The sequence below is a fragment of the Arvicola amphibius genome, chromosome 6, assembly GCF_903992535.2.
Source record: "Arvicola amphibius chromosome 6, mArvAmp1.2, whole genome shotgun sequence".
Classification (NCBI taxonomy): Eukaryota; Metazoa; Chordata; class Mammalia; order Rodentia; family Cricetidae; genus Arvicola; species Arvicola amphibius.
The window spans coordinates 62,899,843-62,920,514 of NC_052052.2; the positions used below are offsets into that span (position 1 = coordinate 62,899,843).

A 20,672-nucleotide genomic window follows, 5' to 3' on the forward strand; every position below is an offset into this window, starting at 1 on the left:
TTTATATAGGGCACATTGCTGCAAATGTCTGTTTGTTTCTCTCTTCTTTACCTGCTAGGATGAGCAGATGGAGCAGGAAAACTTCCCTGCCATAGACATACTGGAGGGTGGGACGGAGGAGGAATCAGGGCCTCACCAGGCTAACCTTCGCTGGCCTGGAACTTACGATGATATCTGTTGTGGACTATTTATTTAACCAGGCAAAGTTGTGTTACATTTGTTCATGCTGCATTTGTTAACTCTGTAAAAGATGTGTTGCATTTGCATTAATTAAATAAAATTAACCTGGGCTCAGAGAGGCGGGGTTAGCAACTGGTTGACAGGAAGTACCAGAGAGGAGCTTAGTGTGGGTTTTTTTTAATTGGGGGGGGGGGATGTGGAAGGGAGTGGCTTCCAGGAAGTCAGCAAAGAGAGAAAGTTAGCCACTTGCTATTCTAACTCTCTAAGCTTGTATGTTTTCACCCTACCCTTTGAATCTTGCATTTTACTAGAACTATAGAGATTTAGTTAAAACTACCTTTAGTGACAGCAACAGAGCCACTATCTGGGGGGACAGAATTCCCCCCAGGCTATGGCCACAACTGCTAGGCCATTAGGGGTTTAAAGTTCGTCCCCTGTAACAGGTAAAACAACAGATTTCCCTGCCTTTGCCTCCTGAGCTGAGATTGCAGGCCTGTGTCACCATACCCAGCCCCGCCCTGTATTTCTTACTTGTATGTTTGCTTGTGTATTTGCTTATCTCTAAGAGGCGAGATTTCAAAGAGGTATTGTTAGGTCAAAGGCAAATGCAATGTTATTTTTGATTCTCGATGCCAACTGTTTGCCTCAGAGATGCTATCTCATTTTCCATTTCCCACCTAACAAAAAGGGAAGAGGGAGCAGGGTGTGAGGAACCCACTGGCCGTGGGTAGGAAGACAGCCTCTAAGGACTTTGACTTTTTCACATTCTCGGAAGAGCCGGCAATTAAAACAGAAGTTAACTAGCTGACTTGGCCGGACTCACCGTGACTGCTCTTTGCCCTGTTCTCTAGCAGTTTGCTTCTTTTAACCTCGGCTAAGCAGCTGGGAGTTGGCCTCACGTGGCTGGGATGAACCAGAGGCTGGTGCCAGATTCCACCCCCTCATTACCTTTACCCTTTTCTAGATTTATCTCCAGTCTCCACCTGCCGTGGTCACCCTGGACTCCGGTTTCTGTGAACTAGTGAAGTTCCTGTGTTGGACCCAATTTCAAGCTAAAAGCCCCCACTCACTCACTGTAGGACTTCCTTTCGGGAGGGGCCATTTATGGTGACTTCAGGTGCTTGCTTCCCTCACCTCCTTTCCTTCTAGTCCTAAGTCTGCAGTTGGGAGCTGAGGGAAGACCTGTCTCCCATGAAGGCCTTAGGTGTGACTGCAAATGCAGTGCCAGCACCTTTAGCCTGCTCTCTTTTCCTTGGCACCTATCTGGGTCTACCATATTATCAATAATGGGTTGTTGTTTTATTTTCTGATTGGGTCTCCCTATGCAGCCCATTCTGACCTTGAACTTCTAGTCCTCCTGTCTCAGTCTCTTAAATGTACAGTTACAGGAATGCTACCTTACCTGACATTTCTTTCTCCCACAGTGGCGCGTAAACTTTGTGAGGACTGAGCATTTTCTCCGATTTGTTCATTGCTATGTCCCCAGTGCTCAGAACACTTGGCACAGAGTGGCAAGGATGATCTAAAAGTAGCTCTGAGAGGACTCACTGGAAATGTCTATAATCCCAGCACTAGGGGTCAACATGCCAGCCTGTGCTCAGAAAGCCAACCAAATAATAAAACAAAACGTAAGTATTTAAGAATTAGCATGAGCTGGGTGGTGGTGGTGGTGCACGCCTTTAATCCCAGCACTTGGGAGGCAGAGGCAGGCAGATATTTGACTTTGAGGCCAGTCTGGTCTACAGAGAGAATTCCAGGACAGCCAGGGCTACACAGAGAAACGCTGTTGTGAAAATAAGTAAGTAAGTAAATAAATAAATGATAAAAAGAAAAAGCACCAGCGTGACGCCTGGCAATTGGAAATACTCATGGATATCAACACATCCATAACAGTGACTTGAACTGAGTGTCAGCTCCTCCTAACACTGCTAATGAACTAAGCCCTCTCTTTCCAGCTGTTAGCAAGTGCATTTTGAAAGCACAGAGTCCCCACGAGGCCCCTATATAAGTATGACTGAATCTGAACAGAAAACAGTTGTCTTTCTGGAAATACAGGACTACATCTATCTCTAAAATTCCTTCTCAGGGAGAGACACGAGCAATGCCTACCTCATCTCCTAAGGTCCCAATTACAAACCACGGCATGATCCCACCACGGTTTGTCTTGGGGAACCAATGAGTTTATTGGGCTCCCTTATAGAGCCTAGGTGAGGGGTTATTTAAAGGGGTGTGGATGCTCCTCCCCACAGGTCACACCTGGAAAGCCTTTCCCTCAGTAACTATTTCGGGGATCATGCATACTGTAACATGCATTAATGTTTTGTACTTAATGAATAATTTTCTACTGTATGAATATATTATATTTTTTAATTCACTCAGCCACTGATGCACATTAGGTTGGTTCCACAGTTTTGAACAGGGCTGCTGAGAACATTAGTGTTTGCTTGAGCACCTGGCTTCAGTCTTGGGTTCTCTGCCTAGGAGGAAGTTACCACTCACAGAAAGCCTGCGCTTAGCGTGTTGAAGGACTGCCTACCTGTTTCCCACAGCGCCTACACGGTTTTGCATATTTACCAACAATTTTTCTGTGCCCTTACCAATGCTTTCTTCCCTTTTAGCTAAACATAGTGGTTCTTGTGGGTGTGAAATGCTACTTTATTGTAGTTTTAGTTTCTCTAATGACTAATAATATAGACTATTTTCTCTCATATTCTTGTTAGCTATTTATATAACCTGTTTGGAGAATTATCAATTCAAATCTCTTCCCACTTTTAAACTGGAGGCTCTAGCTAGGGAGCAATAACTCTCTCTCTCTCTCTCATATATATATATATATACATATATATATATGTATATATATATATATATATATATATATGCCAAAAATGTAAGTCCTCCAACTTTTTAAAAAAATCTGTTTTGGTTGTTCAGGTTCCTTTATGATTGAATATGAACTTTAGGCAGCTTTTCCAGTTCTACAAAAAAAAAGATTGAGATTTTTGTAGGGATTATGCTGAATCAGTAGATTACTGCACACGAGATCTAAAACCTTAATGTGTTGAGTCTTCTAAATCATAAAAAACGAGATTGCCTTTGCATTTGTGTAGAGCTTTAAAGATTAATTTCACCAACTTTTTGTAGTTTTTTAGGGTACAAATCTTCCACCTTCTTGTTAATTTTATTATATAAGTAGCTTCTCCTTTCGGTTGTTACTATAGAATTATTTTCATAACTTCCTTTTTGATTGGTCATTCCTAACATGTAAAGGTACAGCCGCTTTTGAGCTAGAGAGGTAGCTCAGCAGTTAAGAGCGGGAGACTTGGGTTCAGCCCCCACAGCCGTTCCTTTAATTTTACAAGCTTTTCCCATAAGTGTATTTCAAAACTCATAACCTTTTTTTTTTGTTTGTTTGTTTGTTTTGAGACAGGGCTTCATTGATTAGTTCTCACTGGCCTGGATCTGCTTTATAGACAAGGCTGGCCTTGAACTCACAGTGACCCGTGAGTCTCTGCCTTCCAAGTGCTGGGATTAAAGGCCTGCGCCACCGCTGCCCGGCTCAAAGTCTTAACATGCTTATCAGTTCATCAAGGGCCTTTTTTTTTTTCTCATAACAATTCTTAATTCCAGTCCCAAAAAGTCTAACACCATCTTCTAGGGTCCTCAGGCAATGGACACACACACAGCACACAGACATATATGCATGCAGGCAACACACACACACAACACAGTTTTTTGAAAACCCGATTTTTCTGTGTTGATCTTACATCTTATAATTTTACTGAGTTTGATTACTAGCTGTCTAGATCTTTTGTGGCTTCTTTGGTTTTCTCCATGTCTGATGTGCCATCTATGGTTCTTTTCTGATTTGTGTGCCATGATGTTTTCTTTTATTGCCCTGGCTAGGATTTCTAGCACGATATTGAGCAGAGAGGGTGAAAGAGAACATCCTGTCTTGTTTTTGACGATAAGAGAAAGCATTTCAGTCTTTTGGCATTAAGGTTGGTAATGTCCCTGCCTGCAGGTGAGAGGATAGTTTAAAAGAGACACTTAGGATATCAGATCATTGAAGCACTGGATCCCATAGCCTTGAATTTTCTCCGGGAATCTCATCTGGGGAAAAGAAAATGCTGAAGTCCTATTGCCAGTCCAAGGAGGGACTCCCCTCCCTGACAGATGTCACACGTTCCTGACAGCTTACTGGAGCCGAGACAATGGTCAGTAGATGGTGAGTGGAACACATGTGTCCAGGACTGCCCAGCTGGGGATGCCTCTGCTCTTCTGCTTAAATCCAGACCTCACACCAGTGTCCTGACGATGGACATGTCTTGGGCTGTCATGGGGCTCTTTATTTGTTCCTTTTCTAATATGGCCACATTGAATAAATCTCCTTTCTCTGTTTTTCACTATTATTTATGTGTCTTTTTAATTGTCGTGTTTAGGATGGGTGGTCCAGACTAATTTTGGGGATAACCAAAGTCCGGACTTGTACCCTAAAAGCTTCAGTCACAATTCTAATAATTGTCTTTTCGTATATGGCCTTGATACTGTTGGATATGTTTTTTTCTATTCATAGTTTAGTGGATGTCTTATTTTTATATCATAAAAGGGCTTCGATTTTGATAATTATTTTTCCTGTATTAATTGAGATAATCATGTATGTGTTTTACCTCAATTCTTACTAGTGTGTTCGTGTCATATAGATTGAACCATCCGTGTATTCATGGAACCAATCTCAGTTTGTTGCTGGCCTTGCTTTGCTAGTATTTTATGAAGAGGCTTTTGCATTTATAACCATTAAAAATAAAAATATTTATTTTCTACATAAAGGATTGCTGAGCTGAAGATAATAAAAGAAAAAGCAAAACTCTTCTCCCTGTTTGCCTAAAAACAAGACAAGGACTCACAATATCCAAGAGCCTTGTTGTCTCTTCCTCCTTCTTTTCCCTACCTGACACCTGGACCTAAATCCTGCATTGCAGTGTTTGCTCATTAGCTCAGACGGAAGGGGACCAGAGGATCTGCCGACATCTTTATTGTTCGCCTTCCCACAGTGTCCCACCTCTGAAGTCTGGGACCACTCTTCCTGGGTCCTGTCACTTCTCTAATGTGTATCCTTTGTTGGAATGCACGCCATTTAAGGCAGCCTTCCAGGTCACTGCCTTCAGTGACTTTTCTCCCGGGCGTGTGAATAACCTTGATGTGGTTCTCTCATCAGCCAAGAGCCTTTTATTATAGGACTGTATCTCAGCTACAAGTTTATGAAGGTGGAGGGCAAATTATATCCCTCCCTGCAGAAATCATTTTTCTACTGACTGATAACACACCCACGGCAAGGCACTGTGTAAGAGAAAGTGTTTAACTGGGCTTACAGTTTTAGAGGGTCAGAGTCCATGGAGGCAGGAACAGCTGAGAGCTCACATCTGTAAACGGTAAGCAGGAGGCAGAGAATGCCCCGGGGTTGGTGCAAGGCTTCTGAAACCTCAACTGTAGCATCCCCCATGTCAGCAACACACCTCCCCCAACAAGGCCACACCTCCTCATCCTTCCTAAACAGTTCACCGACTGGGACTAAGCATTTCAACAGATGAGCTTATGGGGGCCGTGCAAACGTCCACACCCACTTCAGTCAGAAGGTATGAGCTTGGTTTTTTTCTTTCTTGTGAACTTTTTGACTATGATAGCAGGGTAATGTTTCTATGCCCATTTCCCTTTTCACCATAATTTTTGACTATTTAAAAATGCAGCCAATTTATCTTTTTTTTTTTGCTGTTGTTTTTGTTTTAAGTGATGGACTTACTTTGCAGATCAGGTTTGCTTTGAATTCACTAGGTAGCTCAGGCTGGACTCCTCTGCTTCTTGCCTAGGATTACAGGCATACACTATACTCTACCTGGCTTCCAAAATTATCTTAAAGGTGTTTCTTATGATATCAATATATGTTTTAACTTATAAATTGTTAGCTTTAATTTGCAAAAACAAAACAAAATAAAACAAGTTTTGTGTGTCACATATAGACCAGATACAACAAAACAGAATAAAATAAAAGAAATAAAAAATAAAAACCAGCAAATAACTATTTGAAAGCCATTGCTAAGGTGTTCTCTGGCTCGCTGACCCATGCATAGGTAAAAAACCTGTTCCTGGCTTCTGAGCTTGCCAGGAACTTTATCTTAGCGGGCACTCCAGTTGAGATAGGGAAAGACTTTCCAAAACAGCCGAGTGTGGTTGCTCAGACTTGGAAAGCACTGGGGAGTCAGGAGGAGGCAGATATCTGTGACTTGGAGGCGATTGCGGGCTACCTAGTAAAACCTGTGCGACTTTATCTCAAAACAAAACAAATCTACGGTAAAATAATAGTCCAATGACTCCGGGCAAATGACCTAGAATGGCCTACAGATGCCCATGTAATAACAACACATTCATCAAGTGGTTTATCCACTTAAGAGGATCATATTTGTTTACTGTCTCATGAAGTTTTTCAGGCATAATAGCTAAGAATGAACTAAGTGAGGGGCCAGAGAGATGTCGGTGAGCAAAGGTGTTTGTTGCACAAGTCTGATGACCCGAGTTCAATCCCAGAATTCACGTAAAGGCAGAAGGGGAGACCTGACTCTGCAAAGGTATCCTCTACCGTCACACACATAGCAAGGCACGAGGGCCAATGCACTCAGATTACACACACACACACACACACACACACACACAGAGCAAATTAAAAAGTAGCAAATAAGAAGTAGTTGAGATAAAATTTGATAAAACAACTTTCAGACATTGTGTTTTTCTAATCTTCAAAAGTTTGCCAGATCTCCGTGGTGCACTGCCGCCAGTGACTGTGGTGTAAACTGCACCCGAGCTGCTGCCGGGTCTGGATCCGCCGCAGCCAGGGTCCACGTCAGTGGCTCCTATTACCACTGAAGGCTGTGCAGGTGGCCAGGGGTATGGGTTAACACCCGAGGCCATGTTGGTGCCCGAGGGTCACACTGCCTCCAGGGCCATACAGATCAGGGTGTACAGCACTGACATCTGAGGTCACGGAGATGACAGCGCGGTCGCCCAGGGCCATGGAGACTCCAGGTTCCGCTGCAGTCTCGGGCCATGTCCACGTCCATAGCCCTACTACAGCCAGGGATTGTGTTGATGTCTGAGACTCCTACTATCTCTGAAGGCAGGGCAGAAACCTGGGCTCTGGGCTGAAACCTGAGGCCATGTTGGTGTCCAAGGGTCAAGTGGCTGCCCTGGCCATGCAGATCTGAGTGCCCTGCATAGCAACCTGGGGCTATGGGGACACCTGAGCCTGAGATACAGCTGAAGGGCATGTCTGGGTCCATGGTCCTGCTGCAAACATGGTCGGTGTTGTCATTATCTATGACTCCTCAAAGACTGGGCGGATACCCATAATCTTGGCTTCCACGTGGGTCATGCTATTGTCTTAGGGCCTTTTTGCAGCCCTAATCTGAACGGCTTGTGCAGCCACCTGGGGCCACGGTGACATCCAGGCCTGGGATGGTGCCGAGGACCATGTCTGGGTCCATGGTTCTATGGCAACCTGACTCCATGGTGATGTCCATGGCCCATGTTGCCACCAAAGGCCACAAGAACCCTGGGCATCTGGGCTGCCACTTGTGACCATGTTGGAGTCTGAGGGATGTGTCGCTTTCAGGACCATGACAACCTCAGTGGCATGTACTGCTCCCTGTGGCCACGGTGCCATGCAGGCCAAGCTGCTGCAGAGGAGCATGTCTAGGCCAGTGGCCCCACTGCAGTTATGGTCTCCATTGCTGTCCGAGGCTCCGGTTACCACCAAAGGTACTGCAGATGTCCGGGTATGGGCCCTGGCACAGGGAAAACTGGCTCCTGACCCTAATAGGACAGCTGGCCCCCTCACACTTGGGAAAGCTCACCCAACTGCACAACACAGGCCTGAGAGGAGTGGTCCCAGAGGCCTGGACCTGAAGGAGGGTAATAAAGAAATCCCACACTAGCTCAGAATTGAGTATAATAAAAGGTTATTTATTTAGGGATAGACTCACAGATCACAATCCTCTGCTCCAACAGGGAACAGCAACTGAATCCAGCAACCAGGAAAGAGGCTGGTTGCACGCTTTATGTTGGCATATATAGTATAAGAGGCCACGCCCAAGTAGGCTGGTAACTTAAAGGCTATTGGCAGTAGGAATTCCTACAGCACCTCCCCCTTTTGTTTAAATAAAGTTCTAAGCCTAACACAAAGTTATATACAATAAGAACAAATATTAGGTATAAAATTTAGAATTACAACCAGCACAAACAATATCAAGCAAGAAACGTGATAAATGTTTCAATAATTATCCTATCCTGATGAGTTTAAGTCTTGTATAATAAATAACTTGGCCAAGTCATGAGAGGAAAGTAAACAACTATCTAGTCTTCAACCCATCAAAGACCCAAGAAGGGAAATAATATTACTTGAGTAAGCAGGAAGTGTGACCCAGCAACTCAGCTGTCACACAGGTACACATCCAGGGTTTGGAGCAGACACACCACCATAATTACTGTATCTATAATCTGCTGGAACCACAGATGCTTGAAGGGACTGATCCCGTGGAACCATAGCAGGTTCTCCACGACTTGGAGCAACAGCAGGATACGTTTGCAAATGAAGCTGTGTGGACAGAAGGGTCTACTGCACGATACACAGCAGCTCCCAACACCATTAGGACGCATGAAGAGGTGATGGAGAGGCAGGAAAGACAGGGGAGTGAACTGTTTTTCCTTTTTTAAAAAACTGTTATTCTTTTCTTGCTTTCCTTGGGGGCTGGCACTACAATGGTGAGGGACAGATACGGAGGGACTGATGGTTGAGTGGGACTGGGGTACATGATGTGAAATTCCCATCGGAAGTTTACCGGATCTAGCCACACCCTCAGTTTTGCATGAGGGTTTCTCATTGATTATCTAGATCTTTTATAGGTAAGGTAAATGATTAAAACACTGATTGCTTAATAGAGATATAAATTTACTTACTTCTGGATTCCCAAATTTTATTAAAAAACAAAAAACAAAAAACAAAAAACAGGCGCGTTTGGTTGGTTACTAAACACACCCCGCTGCAGCTCAAAGCCTGTCATCACCAGCGTCATTGTCACCGTAAACCGCTGGTCCATGACAGTTCAGAACTGCTTCCTACTTAGATTTCTGCCAAAAATTGGGATTATCTGGCTTTAAAAAAATCTTATACTTGTAATTAAATTTAATAGAAATAGAAAAATGTTTCAGTATGTGAAGATCCAAAGAAAATAAGATATCTTGAAGAAAAATATAAAGAATACATAAGAACATGTCTTTTATTTAGAACAGTAGTTTTGTCTAGGTAAAGGTTTCTTAAGACTTGCTTTAAAATGAATAAATGAAGAAACACAGTACAGATTCAATGCTAAACGTGGAGCATTTACAGCGGTGTGCCTCGTGTAGGAAGTTCATGTGTGACCAACCTGACTTTACAAGGAGATACTTCATAAGCTCATCTTAAAATGACCCTCAATATACAAAGAGCACTGACACAGAGCTAGAGTTTGCTATTGTCTTCTTGCTTCCCTAGTGGGTGTGGCCTGAAACACACCAAGCTAGTGCTTGGCCACTGAGTAATCTCCCAGTCCTTTTTTTCACTTTTATTTTGAGACAGGATCTTATTATGCTTCCAAGACCAGCCTTGTACTCATTCTGTAGCTCCGGCAGGCCTTGAACTTGTGATTTTCCTGCCTCAGTATTCTGAGTTGCTGGAATTGTAAGTCTGCGACTCACTGTGTTGGCTGCGCCAGACTCCTGTGTAGCCAGGACTATCAGCTTGCCTTACTTGGTCTTCTCCGTTAGAAATTATTTAGAAATAGTACTGATAAGAGATAGTAAATGGCTTGGGTTCATCGTGTGAGTAAATTAATAAGGAATGAAAAAGAAAAATAAAGTAATATCAAGAATGATAGATTCTGTGTTTTGTCCAGATAATTTTTCTGGGGCCGGGAACATTGCTCGGTGGGGGAGAGCACTTGTTTGCTTATTCATTCCCAGAAACCACAAGAATAAGCTAGGCATGGCTGTGCTGGGGGATGACAGTCAGGCAGATCCCAGGAGTCTGTCTGCTGGGCAGCTAGCCAGGCTGAAAGAATAAGTGCCATGGCGCGCGCGCGCGCGCACACACACACACACACACACACACACACACACAGAGTGCATCTGAGGAGTGGGAGCAGGCTGATCTCTTCTTCTTGCCTCCCTGTGAGTACACTGACACACAGATGTGCATCTGCACACACAGGTGCACACCACACCATACACACACACACACACATTCACAAATGGTAACTTTTCATGTTTTGTTTTTCTTTATTAGGTTTTTGATTTTAATAATAATTAAAATTTAATAATAAAATAATCTATAAGTTGGTTTTCTACAAGTATATGATGCCCTACATTTGCTTTTAAAGTCTTTTAATTGGAGGGCAGTAGTGGACCCTGCATCTCAGTGCTTGGGAGGTAGAGGCAGGCAGATCTTTGAGTGCAAGGCCAGCCTGATCTACAAAGTGAGTTCCAGGATGGCCAGAGCTACACAGAGAAACCCTGTTTCAAATAATAATAATAATAATAATAATAATAATAATAATAATAATAGGAACAATAATTTAATTCGAGGAAATTTGTCAAATAAGCTAAAAAGTTAAAACATTTTATAAAAAGGTTACTGAGGGAGCCTATGACTTGGTACAGGGTGCAAAGACCCTTGATGTCAAACCAGACAACCTGAGTTCAGTCCTGTATAGTGGAAAGAGAGAGCCAAGTCTCACAGGTTGTACACACACACACACACACACACACACACTAAAATGTGATAAAACAATTTGAAGATTACTGTGGAATAGCATTAATTTAACCAGAATTGTTGGCAGAGGCTGCTAGTTTGTTTCCCGCTGCCCTGACTCAAAATAATCACACAGAAATAATAACACAAAATTAATTGCAATACTCTTTGGCCAATAGCTTAAGTATATTTCTGGCTAACTCTTATATCTTAAATTAACCCATTTCTAGTAATCTGTGTATTGCCACATGGTTGTGGCTTACCCGAAAGGTTTCGGTGTGTCTGTTTCCTGTGGGCAGCTAGATGGCTTCTCATTGACTCTGCCTACTCTCTCTCTATGTATATCTCTCTTCCAGCCTTGCTATGTTCTGTTAAGCCATTGACCTAAAGCAGATTCTTTATTAACCAATAAAAGCAACACAAATATAGAGGGATTTCCCACACCATTTTCAATTTTCTGTTTAAATAAGAGCTAGCCAAAAAGAAGCCAGGCAAATTCCTGTGAGTTTGGGGCCAGGTTGGTCTACAAAGTGATTTCCAGGATAGCCAGGGCTACACAGAAAGACCCTGTCTGGGAAAAAAAAATATTTTATTTAGTTTTTTGTTTTTGTTTTTCGAGGCAGGGTTTCTCTGTAGCCCTGCCTGTCCTGGAACTTACTTGTAGACCAGTCTGGCCTCGAACTCATAAAGATTTACTTGCCTCTGTCTCCTGAGTACTAGGATTAAAGGTGCGTACCACCACCACTTGGCCCCAAATTAAATTCTAAATTATTATCTTGTTTTATTTTTGTTTTCATTTTTGTTTTTGGGACTTTCACTGAGCTCCTAAAATTGAAAAGGGATATATTAAACTAACTAGGCTTATTTGAATGGTTAACTTTTGTGAGAAGCATTACCAAATAAGACATTGAGTCACACTTACCTGAACATTTAGACATATGTGTTCTAAACCTGCATGAGTTTCATAGCAGTCTAGAACATCTTCATGTATATTGCGAGTTGCAGTTCCTGGCTGCTGCATTAATATGTGTGTCACAGAAACAATCAGATGTTCCTGTAAATTGCAGATCATAGTAGACTACCATCTGACTGCCTAGCCCACGCTGTTCTAAGGCTCCGTCATCCAGAGAGTGGTTTTATTTCCACTGTGAAAGCATTTGGGATTATTGTCTTAGTTACTGTTTCATTGCTGTGAAGACACACCATGCCCAAGGCAACTCTTAGAGAAGACAGCGTTTAACTGAAGGCTTACAGTTTCAGAGGGTTAGTCCATGATCATCATGGCGAGAAGCACACAGGCACGACACTGGAGCCGTGGAAACTGAGAGCTTTGTATCCTGACTTGTAGATAGCAGGCAGGGAGAAACTTGGCCTGGCATGGACTTTCGCAACCTCAAAGCCCATCCCTAGAAACACACTTCCTCCTACAAGACCACGCCTCCTATCAAGTAGTGCCATTCCTTGAATCCCTGAAGATTAAGCATTCACATATATGAGCTATGGGGGCATTTGCACTCATATGGGGCTGAATTAATAAAGTGTTAGGATGTTTATCAACTTGATTTTTGTTTGAAACATTGATTTTGTTAGTTTTCTTTTCCAGGCTTGTGGAAATTTTACTGTTCTGAAAACTGTCCATGGTCTACAGCAATTTTGGGAGCATTAGATTCATAGAGCAGAATTCAAACGTTGCTCCCTCCCACAAATGACCCCTCCAAAATCTGGACATTTTTGGCAAAGTTCAAGAAAATGTAGTTATTTCAAAAATGAAATTAGCACTTTTCGGTTTTTGTTTTTGCTTTTTTCCTAAGAAGAGCCAGGTGGAAATGCTGGCTGTACCACCAAAGTTTGACTAGCAGACACAGTCTCAAATGTGACTAGCTAACTTTAAGGAACTGAATTTGACCTTATAGTGTTGGTTAAAATCCCTTGGAATAATTTGCTTTGTAACCCTGAATACTTAGTTTGTAGAGTTGCCTTACAATGAAGAACACCTCCTTTTGGCATGCACAAGAATTCAAATTATCTCAAGAACCCCAAGAGGAGAGGAATTCAGCAGGTGCCACAGGGGAAGGGTGATGGAGAGCCCTTGGCATGGTTTTCTAGTTTCAAAAGGCTCTTGAAAGTCAACTCTGAACTTCCTTATGGAAGGTTCTAGCAGAGCTAATTGAAGACAATCTCTACCTATCATGATATCCTTCTAAATAAAACATGTGTGAATTCTCAGGCCAGGCTTAATGAGACATATTTACAAACAACTATCTTGTTTTGACTATCTTTAATAAAAGAGGAACAATCACTGAGTGTATTTGAAAATGGTAAAGCATCAGTTTCTTTACTCACAGAACCATATCAGACTCCATCATAGCTGAGGATGAGGGAGATCTTCCTTACGTCAGACTTTACCATAGCTGTGGATGAGGGAAGCAGTTAAGGTCAGGTTATTAATCTCCTTTTTTATAACTATAATGAAAAACTGGAGACAGGATGTTTTTTGTAAAGAAATATGTTTATTTTAGCTCATTATTTTGGAAGCCTGAGGTCTGGAGCTCCCATCTGGTGATGGCTTTCTTGTTGGTGGCATCTCAGAGTGGTGCTAAGCATTGCACGAGACAGGAAACACTCACAAACGTGTTTCACACGTGTTTCTCTCTCTCCTTCTAAAGCCATCAGCATCCGTTCATATGGGCTTTGTTCTAATGGCCTAAGCTCTAATCAGTTTCCAAAGCCCCATCTCTAAATCCAACAGCCGGATTATTTTTTCAGCCTCTGAGCACTTCACTGTGGGGATTAAGTTTCAATCCATGAAGACTGGGGCAGGGTGGGGGAGGATTATACAGACAATCTTCAAATCACAGCATTTAGAAACCAGAACCCTGGGTCTCCTGGGCCTAGATGAAGAGTGTATACAGCTGGTCTGGTGACCATGTAGGAATTAGACTGTGCTTAGCCACAGGGAGAACCTAGGTCTCCTACCCCAACACTGGTCAACTGGACAAAATCAAAGCTTATTAATATGAGACCCGTCATGGTGGCTCACCCATTTAACTCCGGTACTCTGGAGGCAGAGGCAGGTGGATGTCTAAGTTTGAGGTCAGCCTGGTCTACAGGGTGAGTTCCAGAACAGCCAGGGCTACACAAAAAGACCCTGTCTCAGATAACAAAGTTTACACAAACAACATGACTTCTCTGCATCATATCAGAAATGGCAGAGTCTTACCACTTAGACGGTTTCTCCTATTTTGGAAGAATATCAAAAAGGATATTGTGCACTGGATAATTTATAAATAATAGGAATGATTCATCATTATTTTAGGGACTGGATGGTGGCGCATGTCTATAATTCCAGCACTTAAGAGGCAGCAGGAATGCCATGAGACCAGACTAGACTGAGTAATGAGTTCAAGGCTAGCCAGGACTAGAGTGTGAGACTCTATCTAATGCCCCACTCACCCTAGAAAGAACTTGTAGATGCTGGGAAGCCTACCAGCAAGCAAACCCAGTGTCTGTCACTTATTACACTCTGCTCCTTACAGACTCCCTTCACCAACACAGCCCTCATCACCAACCTTTTCCCAAAAGGACACCCCTCCTATTAGAGCTCTAGCTCTCAGCATAAAATATCTGGGGGCCATCAATATTCTGCCCATAGACCAGCACAAGAGCACTTTCCCTCCTCCCCCTCCTGGGCAGTTTGCTGGTGGGCTGCACCTGGAAGCCAGGCAGGTTGCTTATGATTGAAGGACACAGATTTCTTGCAATGCCTAAGAGCAGGGACTTTCTATCTTTTTTGGTTTTTTGAGACAGGGTTTCTCTGTGTAGCCCTGGCTGTCCTGGAACTAGATTTGTAGACCAGGCTGGTCTCAAACTCACAGAGATCCACCTGCCTCTGCATCCAAGTGCTGGGATTAAAGGTATGAGCCACCACCACTGTGCAAGTGAAAAAGTTGATTCTTGATTTAGCAGTGACTACAGAAACTGGTCCTTGCCCCAGACTCAGCACACTAGAAACTGTGGGACTTGGGTTGTGGCCCGTGATCTGCTTTAACAAGCTCCTCAGGTACAGGCTCAAACTTGAGAGCCCTCACTTTAGAGACATTGGAGCTTACTTATCATCGGAGTGCTGAGCCAAAACTGATGTTAGAACATAGCTGTTTCTATATGCCTGGCTTTCAAAGAAGATTTGTCCCAACCGTCTTTTAGACCAGTGTAGAAACTACTGCCCAGATAGAAGTGTGGTCAAAACTAGGCCTAAAAGATGCAATTAGAATAGAATTGCTAAAAGCGAATAAAGCCAGCCAGGTATGGAGCTACTCTTGGAATCCTAGTGAGGCAGTAGTTACACTTCCCTTAGGCAAGGGAGTAGTGGCTTGTGAGCGAGTCACAAAGCACATGCGATCACCCCTGGTTGAATGAGTGACGCATAGTCTCTCTGCTCATTGGGAGCATGCGTAAGGTGTATGGACCCTTTATGGGCTTGGCCAGTGATGTGCTTCAATAGTGATGACCTCAGTAGGCAATTCTGGCTGTAAGTCCCCCACACCCTCTAAAGACCCCTGGGCAAAGACAGCAAGAAGGCATTCCTGGTATTCCTCCCTTGGCGCATCTACTTTGGGCAACTCTGTGCCCTGTTTTCTTAATATATCTACATCCACACCTCTCACTTTTGGCCACACTTCCTCATTCTTCCTGGGAATAAGACAAAGAACTCCGAAGCCAGTGGTTTTGATGATCATTGGTTACTTGGCACCCTAACTACTGAGTTAAACTCACTAAAAGCTGAAACTGCTCTGAACCCACATCACTAATATTTGTGAGGTTAAATCCTGAGTTTGTGGCTAGCCTGGACTGCAGAGCAAGTTCCCATATTAAAAAGTCAAACAAGGGGCTGGAAAGAGGGCTCAGTGGTTAAGAACACGCTTTGATCTTGCAGAGGACTTGGGTTTAATTTCCAGCACCCACATGGTAGTTCACAAGCATCTGTCACTTGAGTTCAGGGGATCTCACATCCTATTCTGACCTCCTCGGGCCCCAGCACGCATGTGCAGTGCATACACAGGCAGGCAAGCAAAAAAAAAAAAAAACCAAACAAGCAAAACAAAAACAAACAAACAAAAAACTCAGAGAAGGGAAATAAATCAATCTAAAATAAAAGGGAAAAAAGAAAAAGAAGTGAGATAAAGATAATCACAGGCTTACTGTAACTATGCATAAAATGCCACAAGGATGTCTTCAAAAAGATGGGAGTATTCTTCAGAACGTAGGGAATATTTGGAGTGTGGGACAGTGTGCGACCCTAACTTACGAGGGCAAGGATGTCAGAGAAGGCACAATAGAACAGAGGAAGAAGTCTTGGGGAGATGGCCTCTGATGTGGATTCCCCTCTGTATGCTGGAAATATGTTTCATTACCATTGATTAATAAAGAAGCTGCTTTGGCCTATGGCACGGCAGATTAGAGCTAGGTGGGAAAACTAAACTGAATGCAGGGAGAAGGCAGAGTCAGGCAGACACCATGTAGCTGCTGAAGGAGAAAGAGTCTGGAACCTTACTGGTAGGCCACAGCCTCATGGCAATATACAGATTAATAGAAATGAGTTAATTTAAAATGTAAGAGTTACTTAATAGGAAGCCTGAGCTAATAGGCCAAACAGTGTTGTGATTAAAATAGTTTCTGTATGGTTATTCGGGTCTGGGCAGCTGGGAAATGAAATGAATGAGCAGCCTCTGTCTACACTCCTCAGGAGAGAAGCTGTTTGGAGTCCCACGACCCACAGCCACTGAAGCTACTCGTTCTGATTGGCCAATGTGCAGTTCTAAACTGATTTTTTCTGGAATGGCTGGGTGTGCAGGACATCCATGTAATACCACTTGAATTAGATACTTGTCAGGATTGTTCTGAAATCTCAGTGTAACAGTGGCTTGGAAGACAGCAATGGCCTCTCATTCATGCACTGGGAAGCTAAAAGGCTCGTAGTTCAGAGAGACTTGCGTGGTAGTGTCACAGTTCTCAGGAATCCCAACATTTTGTTTAAACATCCATTCTGAAGCTATTACCTCATGATCCAATAGGACAGATGCTCCAACCACGACGAGTGTTTTAGGTGACGAGAGGCTGGTAGAAGAGCAAAATGGAGCTTGTTTTCAGCAACCTTCCTGGAAGTCAGCTGTAATATATCTCATTGGCCAGCACTTAGCTGTGTTGTCTTTTTTTTCTTCATTATGGGCCAAACCAACATCATTCTTGCTTAATCCCTGTGCTAGCTAACCCAGAAAGTGGGATATCTGAGTAATCACACTTGCCTATCAGAGCATGGGGATTTCTGGCAAGGAGAGCCCTGTTTATTAAATGACTGCATTCTAACTGCTCACGGGGAAAGAACTGAATTATATTTGTCATCTGTGTTCTTATAAAGCTACTCATATGCTGGAAAAAATAAAGCTGACATCTGCTAAGGGCAGAAAACCAGAGATGGGGTGTTCCAGTGGCTACAACACGTTTACTTATTGCTTACAATTGAAACACAAATAGGCGACAAGAACTGACAGCGTACAGGGCTTAAGGCTTAATCTCTGATCTAGATATTCAGCAAAGCTTCCCCAAACCCAAGTTTATAAACAGATATTTCTGAAAAATTAAACTTGATTCTCGCTATAATTATGTCACCAGTTAGAGCCACATCTTTTGAGTCTCTTGAAAATTGGAGGAGTTGAGAGTAATGTGAAGCAACAGAGCACACGGGAGTGGAAGTCACCAACAAGATGGTTTCCCATCAAAACATCACAGGAGTTTAGGAAGCAGCAGACTTTAAAAAGTAGCCCCAGGAAGGGGTAGTAGTGTAGAATCTGCTTCTGGACAGGAAGGAGGTGGAGGCAGGGTGGGCAGAGGCAGGCGGAGCTCTGTGAGTTCGAGGCCAGCCTGGTCTACAGAGTGAGTTCTGAGACAACCAGGACTGTTACCCAGAGAAACCCTGCCTCAAAAAATAAAATCATCGACAAAGCAAAAAGCAGAACAAAAGCCAACAAATGAGAAAAAAAGAGAAAAGAATGTTTTTAATACCAGTTCCATTGATATTTCTGTATGTATGTAATTATAAAATTCACCCATTTGAAAAGGACAATGCAGTAATTTTAATAAGGATCTTATGTAGCCCAGGGTTGTCTCTAGCTTGGTGTATAGAGGAATGTGACCTTGAACTTCCAACAGGTGGTCAGAGTTGAGATGAGAGGTGGGTGTGTGCACACTGGGTCTCTTCAATACTGGGATATACCCAGGCCTTTCTCCGTGCTAGTCAATCTCCAGATAGGAAAGAGCTTCACTAGTGTGTCACCTCAAACTAACCCATTTTTTCTTGTTATTTATGGGCTAGAGACGGTTATCAGCCATAAGGTCATGGCTAGTGTGCCCTGAAAGCCAAGTTCAATCACCTGTCTTTCCTAAACCAAATTAATTAAAAAACCAAATTAATAGTGAAAAGCAGAAAAAGGAGATTAATTCAATGTGGCCACATTGAGAAGAGGGACCAAGATTAGAGACTCCCAGGTCCATCAGTGGCAGCGAGATTCTGTGGCAGTAGGTTTGTGAGTCTGGGTGGCCCAGGCCACGGCATGGTCCTGCCCATCTTCTGCTTTTCTGTTTGTTTGTTAAGCAGCCTGTCAAGCTGTAAATCTCCTTCTGAGAGATAAGTTTCCCTTCGGGCTGGCACGTGCTGTAGGCTTTCTCTCCTTCCAGGATGAGATTCCTGGAGGGGAGCTCTGATTTCTTGAGATGCAGTTTCAATAGTCTAAAAAACAATGTGTGGGACACGTGGTTTTTGTTTTTGAGAAAGGTTATTGTCATTCCTGCCTGTCTGGCTACAAAACATTTTTATATTTTAAAGGTGTTGCTAGATTTTTAGGGAGTCCCTTCATGGTAGCTGAAATGACTGTAGGACATCAAGATTCTTCTCTTGGGGGTTCTTAGTGTCATTAATAAAACAATTTAAGAATGGACTCAATTGGAACTTAGAGGACAGTTTTTTGAGAGTTTAAAAGAAAAAAAACCCAGGGCAGGCAGCTGCCCAGAGGAGGCAAGAGAAGAAAGATAAAAAAAAAAAAAAATAGAGCTCTTTAAGCCAGCATGGGGGTGAGACACGTGTGGGAATACAGCCTTGGAAAGGAGAAAGAAGAAAAGGAAAAGTTTGATTTTTCTGAGTAATTTAGAAAAGTGGGCAGATTTAGGAGACTGTGTGTCAGCCCCTTAATAAGAGACTTTATGAGGAGGAAAGGATTCTGGGAAGGAAAAGTGAACTATCTCATTAAAGAAAAAAGCAGTTCACTTACTCCTTTAACATGGCTTCAGGTGAGCCCACTGTGGGGGAAATATTATTTTCAGGTGTGTTACTTTTGTTTATGCTGCATTTGATTAACTGTGAAGCTGTGGTTCTTTGCCTGTGTAAAACCCTTGATGGCCCTAATAAAGAGCAGAATGACCAATAGCTAGGCAGAAGCAAGGAAGGCTAGGTGGGATAAAAAAACAGGTGGGGGGGGGGGGAAGAGACGAGGCAGAGAACGAGGCGGAGAAACGAGGAGGCTAAAGGAAAAAGGAGAGAAGGAGAGGAAGACGTCAGGGGCCAGCCATCCAGCCATCCAGCCACCCAGCTATACAGAAAACCATGGAGAAGGAAGTAAAGATATACAGAAGTAAGAAAGATAAAAGGTAGATGTGATAATTTAAGAAAAGCTGGCAAGAAACAAGCCAAGGTAAGGCCGGGCATTCATAACTAAGAATAAGCCTCCCTGTGTGATTTATTTGGGAGCTGGATGGTGGGTTCTTCAAAAAGCAAAAAGAGAAAACAATCCCACAACATCTCACCTTCCTAGGGGTGGTGCCTTAGCTAATGATTGACATGCCTAACTGAAACATCAATTCTCCAACCAGGCCAGAGATTCTGTTCTCTTGACCAGAAGTTTCCCCTTAACTTGCCTTCACTGCTGCAGTGACAAAGATACTTGGAGACAGTATCATCATCAAGCTGGTATCAAGGATGCCATGGTGATTCACAGGAAATGTGTGTTAATGCACCTTCCCCCAGCTAGCCTGTTGAAACCCACAGGAGAGAGGGTTCGCTGTAGGCAGACAGAGACATAGCAGCGTCAGCTTAGGCTGTAGACTGGGGCGTTCCGATTCTGACACGGCTGTTTTCCTTAGCTGCCTGACCCCAGGAAACTCTGAGTTTAGTTTTCTCATCTGTGTCCCACTTCTTAGGGTTATAGAGAAAGAGTGAGACAAAACATACAAGGGCCCCAGCTTAGTAGGGCTGGTACATGATTAGTACTCAGAATTAGTTTGCTGTGTTTATGTTTATAGACTGTCAAATGGTGTTTCATAAACTAGATACTGCATATGCAAATGGCTGCATACAACAAGGGGGAAGTAGTGATCAATGGAAGTTTGGTGTCTACTGGACATCACAGAATAGGGCTAGGACATTTTGGGATGCTCTATATGAATGGTACTTGTCATCAAATTACACCCTTAGGGGAATTTAAAATAAAACTGACCCTCAACTTTAATATACATACATATATATATATATATATATTTAACTTTTCCAATCGGATTGCTCAATTATTTTGCAAGTTAGAAGCAGGACTTAATTTCTTTTTTTTAGGCTAGTATT

The 20,672-nt window shown here is 43.0% G+C and overlaps 1 long non-coding RNA gene across 1 annotated transcript; it reads left to right on the top strand.

Moving 5' to 3' along the window:
• Window positions 1-1,165: 1,165 nt before the first annotated feature.
• LOC119817044 lies at window positions 1,166-4,589 on the top strand. The gene is made up of 3 exons (XR_005285878.1): window positions 1,166-1,297; window positions 1,605-1,808; window positions 4,202-4,589. It is a non-coding gene; the product is annotated as an uncharacterized LOC119817044 (long non-coding RNA).
• Window positions 4,590-20,672: the final 16,083 nt, after the last annotated feature.